This window comes from Dipteris shenzhenensis, chromosome 3 (genome assembly GCF_047967505.1).
Source record: "Dipteris shenzhenensis isolate YYH24624 ecotype China chromosome 3, Dip_SZ_1.0, whole genome shotgun sequence".
NCBI classification, from domain to species: domain Eukaryota; kingdom Viridiplantae; phylum Streptophyta; class Polypodiopsida; order Gleicheniales; family Dipteridaceae; genus Dipteris; species Dipteris shenzhenensis.
In genome coordinates, this window is record NC_141598.1 from 11,987,078 (window position 1) to 11,995,723 (window position 8,646).

Below are 8,646 nucleotides of genomic sequence, written 5' to 3' on the forward strand. Positions count from 1 at the left end.
GCTCCGCGACACGAAGCTTTGCTCCCACCGTTTCTCGGAATAAAGTGAGTGATACCATACGTGCGTACTAATAGCCCCCATCATCGGTTTCTCCACCGAAATGGCTATAAATGCATTGGAAATGATCATCACAGGTGGTATCTCCGGAAATGGGTAAGGTGGCATGGGCCCTGTATATGGTCGGAGACGAAATCCATTTACCGGCTTCTGCAACAGCTCCCCCTGTACTGTTCCTAATCGGAACGTGCCGTCACCATAACGCTCCACCACCCAATACGGACCTCCCCACCGTAACTTCAGCTTACCCGGATGTGGACCCATCCGAGTGTTAAACAATATCACGGCATCTCTCCGTTTGAAGGTCTTCTTCTTTGAATGACGGTCCACCCAGACCTTCCGTCTGTCCTGGACTACCTGTGCAAGATACGCACTGTTGAACCGCTCCTCACCCAGCCGATCCAGCTGTTCAATCCTCCGGTCTATGGACTCGTCCCAGCCCAATTTCTCTGCCGCTGCAATCCGCAGACTCGGTACTAGGAATTCCATGGGGACCACTGCTTCAACTCCGTAAACCAACTTGAATGGTGTGAACCCCGTCGCAACCTTATAGGAAGTCCGGAACGCCCATAATGCGGAGTAAAGTTTTTCATCCCAATCTGTCCGATTTTCATTGACCAGCAGAATGACTAGCAACACCTTATTCGAGGACTCCGCCTGTCCGTTTGCCTGAGGGTAATACACTGTGGACTTCTTATGAATGATTAGGTGCCGGGTAACCAGTTCCCGTAACACCGCATTAATGAAATGCCCACCTTGATCCGTGACGAGCTCAACCGGACATCCGTACCGTGTCATAATGGCTTCATAAAGGAATCTGGCCACAGCCTTTGCCGAATTATCCTTCAGTGCTCTGGCCTCCACCCATTTGGTACAGTAATCCGTCGCCACCAGGATATACCGGTTACCTGTCCTCCTCGCCGGCGGCGAAAACGGACCTACAAAGTCCAGCCCCCACTTCATGAACGGTTCGAGGGCCAGTATGGGATTATGCGGCATCCGGTCCCGACCTGATGGCTGGCCCAACCTCTGGCACACATCGCATCTTTTGACGAACCTATGCGCATCCCCCATTAATGTTGGCCACCACAGACCTCCTTGGAGTACCTTCCGTCCGGTTACTTCTCCTGCGAAGTGTCCACCGCTGATTCCTTGGTGAGCCTCTTCCAGGATGACCTCCTACTCATGTGGGTACACACACCGTCGCAACACACCATCTAGCCCCTGCTTATACAATTGGTTAGCAATGATCCGGAAGTCTCTGCTCTTGAGCGCGAGCCGTTTCCGCTGGTCTCGCGACATTCCGTCGCGCATCTGGCCCGTGTCGACAAAGTGAAACATGTCGTCGTACCACGTCTTTGGAGCTGCCGGTACCACCGCCTCCAGTTCGAACAGCTGGGCATCCGGAAAATCGTCTTCCACACCCATCGGGTCTTCGCCAGATTCCAACCGCGAAAGGTAATCCGCTACGGCATGTGTACTTCCTGGTCGATGGACCACCGTGAAGTCGAACTCCTGTAAAAGCAGCATCCACCGGGCCAACTTTCCAGTGAGCTCGGGCTTGTGTACCAAATACAACAAGGCGGAATGATCCACATGAAACGTGAACCGATTCCCCAACAGGTAGTGACGAAACTTTGTTACGGAAAAAATCATCCCCAATGCTTCCCGCTCCGTCGTAGAGTAATTCCGTTCGGCTTTTGACAACCTGCGACTTGCATAATACACCGGTCGGAACCACTTGCTTGTCGCTTCCTGCATGAGGACACTGCCAATAGCCACGTCCGAGGCATCCACGAAGACATGAAACATCTTCGTCCAATCTGGCGGCTGAACCACCGGTGCTGTCGCCAACATCAGTTTGAGCCGTCGAAAAGCTAAGTCACAAGCAGGAGACCAGACTACCGGTACTTTGTTGAGTTGGTCATACAGTGGTGTCGCCACATCCGCCAGATACCGCAGCATTCGGCTGTGCCATTTAACCTGCCCTAGGAATCTCCCGAGCTGCTTACCGTTGCCAGGAACCTTTGCCTGCCGAATCGCTTCGACCTTCGCCGGATCTACCGCAATGCCTTCTGCCGAGACAATGCAACCCAGCAGCATACCGCTGCCCACGGCGAATGCACATTTCATAGGGTTCAGACACAACCGTGCCTCCCTACACCGGGTTAAGCATTTCTTCAGATGCTCAAGGTGCTGCTCGCGACTCCCGAAAACACTGAAATCGTCCAGAAATACATGCATAAAGATTAGTAAATAATCATCAAATATTTCTTGGACCATGCGTTGAAATGTTGCCGGAGCATTCTTTAGCCCAAATGCCATCACCAGGAAAGCAAATGCTCCCCACTCCGTGATGAAGGCTGTTTTCTCTCGACCTTCTGGTGCCATCTGCACCTGGTTATACCCACTGAAGCCATCCAGAAAAGAATACATCTCGTGACCTGCCACTGTATCCAGCATAGTATCATTAAACGGCAAGGGAAACGGATCCGTGATTGTCGCCGCGTTAAGCTTTCTGTAGTCAACACAGACCCGCAACTTCAAATTCTTTTTCGGAACAATCACTATTGGCGAAAGCCACGTTGCACGGTCAACCGGATAGATAAACCCGACCTTTAGCAGCCTGTCCAGCTCCTCCTTCACCCTCTGGGCATAGTTCGGGTTCATTCTATACCGTTGTTGCCGAACCGGTATCGCATCCTTCTACAGATTGATCCTGTGCTGATAGAATTTGGGATCGATGCCGAGCAAATCTGTGTAGTCCCAGGCGAACACGTCTTTGAAGGATTTCAGCAATGTCTCCAATTTTCCCCGAAATCCTTTATCGAGCTTCGCACTGACACAGACGTTCTTTGGCTCCTCCTCCGTCCCGAGGTTAAGATCCAGCAGCTCGTCTTCTTTGACCCTCCGCGAGCGACGGAGTTCCTGCTCGAAAACTCTTTCCGCCTCCGCCACTCCTGCTTCGTCCGGCATGTCTCCTGTGCCTTCCGGTAGACTCCCTTCGACTGGTTCTTTCGTGGAACTGGATGACTCCTGCGTAGCCGAGGGAATCTGATGCTGATATTGCTTTAAAACGGCAACCACATCGACCTCGAACAAGCTTACCAGCTCCGTATTCCTACTGAAGTAATCATCCTCCTCTTCGACCCCCATTCCGTCCATCATATGGATACCTTCCGCCATCGTCGGTCGGAATGGTGTCCTCAGCCCTTGTTTGGTATGTACCGAGAGCTTCAGCTTCTTTTTTCCTTTCCGAATGGTGATGCGGTCTGATTGCCAGTCTTGTTTCACACGGGCCTGCCGCAACCACGGTCTTCCGAGCAATAACGGGTATGACCCGCTAATATCCTCCATCCGGAGAATCACCGCAGCGATTTCGAACTTCACGCCGCAAACCTCCATTTTCAATCCACGGAGCAATCCTAACGGCTGCACTCTCCGTTGGTCTGCCATCCGAACGGCGAAGGGTGCTGATTCCCATTTTGTGATACTCAATGGCACCAGCATTTGTTCGGACAGGATGTTGACCCCAGACCCTCCGTCCAGCAACACCCCTCCCACACGGCTGTTCTCCAGTGTTACGGAAATTACCGGGACCGCTTCGTCAAAAACAGGAGGCTGTACTTCCGCTGCAGGCTTTGCAGATTCGTCTGACGACACTTCCATTGTTACCGCTTCCATCTCCGACTCCATCGCCCTGACTGGTTCCGTCAATTGTTTGATGAGAGAACTCCGGAAATTGGGTACCAATGCTAACAATTGCTCCATTGTCATGTGTATTTGATGTTTCCGCAAATCCTGCCATAAATCATATGGTTCAACACCCTCCTCGCCGGTCATCAGGCTGTCCTTCTGACTGGTAGGTAGACAAGTCGCTTCTGGCTGCTCTCCTTGCAGGCGCCTTGCCACCTTCGCACCATTCTCCGTCACCGAGACTGCCTTTTCCGCGCTCGGCCTAGGTAACACCGTTGGGGTTTTCTGGACCCATTCACCGACCGTCGACCGCACCTTTTGTTGTGCCTGCCAGTCCAACGCCGTAGGTCTCCCCTTCTCTTGCTGGGCCTTGTATTCCCGCACCTTTTCCTGGGATCGTGTGACCACGAGCACATCTCCGCTCGCACTTCCTCCCACTTTGCCTTCAACAGGGACACCCGCCGGTACTTCCGGTACTTCTTCGGACTTCGGACTAGGCTCCTTGCTATCCTGTTGCTGACTGGCATCATCGCATTCGATAATCAGAACCGCATTCACTGCTGGTGCGAACTTGCCTTCTCCGGATCCCCGGGTTGCTTCCTTTTCCGCCTTGTGGCGCTTGAATAATTCGCAATCTACCTTTCGATGTCCGGGTTGATTGCAATAAAAACATAGGAACATCCGTTCCCCTGCTGGTTCATCTGCACCTGTTCCAGCCGTTCTCGGTCGCCAAGGTCTTTTCGCCGGTGCGGCTGGTACCGCGGCTGGTGCTGCGGCTGGTGCCGCAACTACCGCCGCCACCGCTGGTGTCGGGGCTATTCGTGCGTTATAGCGGCAGATCTCCGTGGTATGCGTCGCTGTTTGGCAAATCGCACACCACCGCTCATTCAAACCGCATTCCTCTGCTAAGTGTCCTGCATTCCGGCACCGATTACACCAAGTATCCTTGCAAACTTTTGAAGAGGACCCTATTCCACTATCCCGGCTTTTGGCTCCGGCAGCAGATCCTTCCGGAAATAACTTCCCTGCCGCTTTTCCAGCCTTCCGCCTCATGGAACGTTTGTCCTCCTCCTCATCTGACTGATCCGACTCCTCCTCATTATCGGTATCGGAGTCTCCCTCAGCCTCCTCATACTTCACTTTTCCTTTCCTTCCCTTGGAAGTAAACAGAACTTGTTCCGCCCTCACCGCTGCTTGGACGACTTCTTCCAATGAAAGAGCTTCCAGATCCAACGATGCCAGGGACCTTTTCAATCCTTTAATCAGCCCCTCCATGAAGTAAGCATTTTGGATGGGGACTGCCGGGGTAGTTGCTGCATCGAGGCGGCGGATCAACGACCGAAACCTGGCCGCATACGCCTCCACTTCTTGGTTCTTCTGTTCTAGTCTCCCCAGTTTGGCCAGGACATGAACACGGGTCTTGTCCTCCCGAAACCGGAGCAAAAAGGCATCCCGCAGTAGATCAAACGTGGCGAAATGGGTAGCTCCATATTGCGCGATCCATACTGCCGCCTGCTTCTGCAGTGTCGGGATGAAAGTCGCCATCTTCATAAGATCTGTCGCCTGCACTGGTGGAGCCGTATTCACCATCCATGCCATCTCAAATGACAGTATATGTGCATCTGCATCCTCCTTATCCCGTCCCGAAAACTTGGGGTACTTCACCGTCATCCTGGGTACCAGTGGTGGAATAGCCGCGCTACTTACTGCCGGAACTCCACCCCCGCCTCCGCCTCCACCTCCCCTACCGGGATCTGGTGACGGACCTGGGGCTCCGCTTCCTGCAGGCACACCACCCCTCCGTCTCCTGGGACTCGGTGGTGGGGAATTCCGCAACGGTGACGCTTCGTCTTCCGGAGGAGTACTTGTTAAATCGAACGGGCTACTGCGTCCGGAGGATTCACCTTCCTCCTGAACACCGGAAACGACTGGACCTTCCTCTCCTGGGATCAGCGGAGGTGTGTCAGAGCGGCTACTACTCTCACTATCCGTGAAGAAGCCGAAGAGAAGATCACGTTGAGCCACATATCTGTCATGCCGTTCCTCGCGGGTTGTACGTGCCGATACTGGAGTTACAGGCTCCCGAGGCCGTTCCGGAGAGCGCGATGTTCCCCCTGGCTCGCGTCATTCATGCGCTAGTCCACGCACCGAGGAATCAGAGTATTACAGATGGGGAGCATCCAACCTCTCCGGGGTATCCACCGCGACGAACATGGAAATCTTCCGTGGTCGCCAAAGTGTTAGCCCTCTCTACTCTGAAGACTAACTCGAAACGCACTACTGCGACAGATTTACATGCGTAATCGAACTTCAGAACTGCGTATGAAAATTCATAGAGTAGAACAGTGATCGACAGAATCATTCATGATAAAACAATAAGGTAGATGTAATAGAATATCTGTATTACACTTCTCCGAGCAGTACAACACCGTACTCTCTGATACATAACAATGTTCCTCTTCTGATCACACTGATCCTTGCTCCGATCCTCATCAATGAGCCCCCCGAATGATCGCTCTCTTCTCTTTTATCTAACCGGCACACATAACTCCTTCACGGTTTCCGTGACGGTTGCCGTGATGGTTGTCGTGATGGTTGCCGTGCCTCTTCAGTTCTCCGCCTGGTCCTAGAACTTCCGTCTTTTCATATCTCACTATAAACTAGATACAACGTATTAATGATAATGATCTAAGGACTCCCCCCCTAGTTCCTCTTTGATGTTGCTGCTTTTGCCCTTAACAAAATGCTCCGTCTACCCTCAGTGCGGTCAGTCATGGGATGCCTTCCCGCATTTGCATGTAGCCTAGTTGGTAGTGTGCCAACTCTATCTGAAGCCGTCCAGTCATCAGGCCACACATGGCCCCCATCTGGTGTCCAAACTAGGACCTACCGGATAGCCGAGCTACTCAAATGCCTTCTCCTCATATGGGTGGGCTTACAATTAGAGTTAGCTGGTTCTCGCGTAGTTACACGAGAGTGGAGCATTGATATCTAACACATTAATCCACTACATGCACCAACACAATGTCCTACATATAAATGCAACTTCTTGAAGTTTAAATTGTTAATCAATGTGTTTTCTTATGTACTACATTTTAAGTTCCACGATTTAGATGAAGAGTCCCATGCTATTAATGGACCACTCAATATAATATGTGTAATCTTGGAGCTCTTAAATATCTTGCTACATTGTTAATTATTTTTTTAAATATTTTCTCATTGTTAATGCCATAAAGTTTCTTATATATTTTTTGGATTACAAAATGAGCATAGAGGGAGATAATGTTTTTATGGATGAAGCCACCCAAGGCATTCTAGACCCACCAATAGGTTATGTGCCTTAAGAGACCAATTCGACTGAGCAATTGAAATCATGTTGAGGCACCAACAATCTTGAGTGAGCAAAGAGAGCTACTAGGAAAGGAGAGTCTAGGCATGTTTGCTATGGGTCCCATAGATGGCATGATGGCGAGGAAGGCACTTAGTCTTTGATAAGTGGCTAATATTTTCCCATTGGACTTCATAAGAAACACATTATTTCTTTGATTCAGGAATGCAACAATCAAGTACTCGCAACACTACTAGAGCTCTAGACTTGAGACACAAAGTTTATCTCAACGTGGAAGGAAAGATGCCAATTAATCAATAAATTCCCATATTCTTTAACCCGTGTAAATCCATGATTTATTGCATCAACTTGTCAATTGGATGGAAAATCATCATTTGCCAGGAATAGGAAGAGGATGACCAACTAAGTGTAAGAGAGCAAGGACCATGCATAGAGAGACAATGTCTCAAAAGCCTCACGTGTTGAATCTACAAGCACACAATGTTTTGGTTAACCTAGCCATATCCTCCCTACCTCTCCATCAATAGGGTGTTACTACAAAAGAATTGCAAGCTCAGACTACATGCCAAGTAGAAGAGATTAAAAGTCTATGAGCATGTAAGCAAGGATGAGCTCACTCAATACAAAACCATGTTTGAGTACATAGACACATACGACACAATTGACTTAGATAGCCAGGATGCACCAACAATCACTCAAGGGACTATAGATGTGGGGCATACTTCTTTAGCTCCTTGAGGTATATTTTGTAAACATCATCTTGGAAAAGTTGTATTGTGATATTACAATTTTTGTTGTAGACATATGTTGATAATATGCATACTTGTAAACATGACCTTGACATATACCAACTCTTTTCCGAGTGGATCCTTGTGATATTTGTGGTTTGCCTTGTGTGACACATTTTTCATGCCATGAAATTAGCCTAACCTTCATTTCATAATAATTGGGGAAGCGAAACTAGCTAAAGACATTGTATCCATGAAATTAGCCAAATCTTATTAGCTAAAGACATTTTGAATGCCATGAAAATAGCTGAATCTTCATTTCAAAATAAGAGGGGAAGGGAAACCAGCTAAAGACATCTTATGAAAAATGCTTTCAAAAATGATAATCAATGCCATAATACATGCACTCAAATCACTACTACACACGCATCCTATTGCAACGTTTACGTACCGACGATTAGCGCCCGCTTAGCGTTAATCGTCGGTATAAAAATCGGGTGTCGTAAATCGTCGCTATATAGCGACTTTTGCTAAACGTCGCTATATAGCGACATTAGTAAAAGTCGCTATATAGCGACTTTTAAAGGTCGCTATATAGCGACACTGAGACAATATATTATAGCAATGTTTTACAGAGAGTTTTTTTTTTTTTTTTAGCCTTAAAAATTATTTTCTTCCAATGACAAAATTTTTTAAATTTTCATACATGTTTGAGCTCATAGAGAATTAAAAAATGAGAGCATGTACATCAAGCCTTTGAAGCTCATATATTCATGTCCAAGTTTGAGATGAGAAAAATCAAATTAAATAAGAGCA